The sequence below is a fragment of the Sinocyclocheilus anshuiensis genome, unplaced genomic scaffold (assembly GCF_001515605.1).
Source record: "Sinocyclocheilus anshuiensis isolate Anshui unplaced genomic scaffold, SAMN03320099.WGS_v1.1 scaffold426, whole genome shotgun sequence".
NCBI classification, from domain to species: Eukaryota; Metazoa; Chordata; class Actinopteri; order Cypriniformes; family Cyprinidae; genus Sinocyclocheilus; species Sinocyclocheilus anshuiensis.
Window position 1 is genome coordinate 1,568,523 of NW_015542362.1, and position 2,256 is coordinate 1,570,778.

Genomic DNA, 2,256 nt, shown 5'->3' on the forward strand with positions numbered 1-2,256 from the left:
CAATTTGAGCTGAATTACTGAAATAAATGAACTTTTCCATGACATTCTAATTTATTGAGATGCACCTGTACAGCTTCAGTGATTATAACAATAGTTTTGTTTTGTTTTGTTTTTTTGAGAGTGCTTAAACTCACGATAGATCAAAGTTAGTGATAATGTCACTTTCTATATACCTATAATTTATTCGCAGTTTGAATAACCAAGGAAATAAAATATATAATTATCAATTTCTAATGTTTTTATTAAATTGTAATCACGTTAAATACAAATTTAGTCCCATTAAACATATTTTATTAGCCTACATGACACCCATGTCTGGTTCTTGCCTAAAAAGACGGGTTTACGATGTTTAATACATTTGGCTGCTTTTAGCCTTACCCTGGAGTTGTTTCACCCTCTGCCTATGGTGGTATACATTAGCTGAAGGACGGTGGGCTCTTCTGTCTCTTACATATTGGGGAGTGTTGTAGGTGGCCTTGCTGTTGCCAGCTCCTGTCAGATGAACTCCTACCGCAGTGGACATATGTCGTATTACACAACTTGCCAATTAAACCTAGTAATGCCAGTCAATTAGATTCACACATAATAATAAACTGATGGATTTCTGGGTGAGTTCAATGTTACTTTGTGAAAGGCAGTTGATGCTATTCAAAGATATCACACATATACCACACATAACTTATTTTTGTTTCATTTTAGTAATTTTGCTGTGCTTATGTCATTTTACTGTTATTTATATTTATCTTTAATTTATTTTTATTTCAGTTTTAGTCATTTTAATTCAACTTCAACTCATTTGCAAAGGCAACAAATTTTTTTTTTTTATCTAATATTTATATTTTATTTCAGTTTTCAACTGCCAAAAATTATTTTAATAGTTTTAGTTAACACTAACAACACTGGTTTGTAAGACTGGTCACCTTGTAGTAAAAAGAAGACATCAAAGTTTGATTTGTGGTGACATGTCTCATATAAAAACGTATAAAATGGAAGCTGAGGGGAAACTGTCCTGGAGAAGTGTTGTGAAAAGCTGAGATGAACTTGCTACAGAGGGCATGAAGGGAAACCCAGAGAAAGAGCAACTGTACTGTATGCCCAGAGGAGTGGAGCCAGATGGTCATGGATTATATGTCAATACAACTGCATCACACTGTTCCAGGAGCTTGAGGACACTGTGCTTGCATTTGAGCACCAGAGAGCAATGGTGGATTTATGACAGCCTGCAAGTCACAATACAGTCACTGGCACTTTTGTCTTAAATGGACAGTTCACCTAAAAATGACAATTCTGTCATCGGCATCACATAATTTCAAACCTTTATGACCTTCTCTGTGAAACACAAAAGAATATATTTTGAAAAAGAAAAAAAAAAAATTTTGTTGCCCTTACCATGAAAGTCAATGGGGTCCAATGTCTTGTATCTCACAGAAGGAATAAAGTTGTACAGCTTTGGTATGACACGAGAGAAGATTAAAATTGATGCTGTAGCAGGTCTCTGAGTATATTATTTGCTTTGCTCATAGCTGCCAGCTTGCACCTCTTTCTCTCACTTTTTGGCGCTTGTCCTTGGCTTAAAAAACCAAGGACTAAAGTCCCACAACAAAACTTCCTCACACAGAGGCACAAATAAACAGCACTCACCATCTCCTGTGGATCTGGAGGTCACTGAGTGAACGCACAGAGAATACTGAACTCAGACAGCAAAACAAACAGACAGATAGAGGTATTTTACTGATGCCAAGGCACAAAACACACACATACAGTGTAAACCAACAGAGTAAGAACTGAAGTTCAAGTATAATGTGCATATCTAAATGCATTAGCAGGTGTTTCTACTGAACGCGTGAGTGAGAAAGAACTGTTTGTGTGTAATGCTGTTACCCTGACTGGGGAATCACATGGAGGAACAGTGGGATGGAAAAAGGAGCTGTTGTATTGTCTGATGGCAGCAGGTAGAATCAATCCCCAGCAGCGCTTGTTAAAACACTGTGGTGGAAAGAGCCGTTGGCTAAAGGTGCTCAAAGGCAGAGCATTGTGGGTAAGATATACTGAACTGATGGAAACACAGACTCTGTTCCGTGTTTTGTGGTTGTTTTCCTCATGTGCCTTCCTTTCCCATGTTTAATTTGTCCCAGGTGTTTCCCATGATGTTTCATTGCGCCCAGGTGTGTCTCGTCATTCCCTCCTCCTGTGTGTATAAATAGTGTTCCCTGTGTGTGCTCCAGCGTCCGGTATTGTTTGTGTCTACAGTGCTAC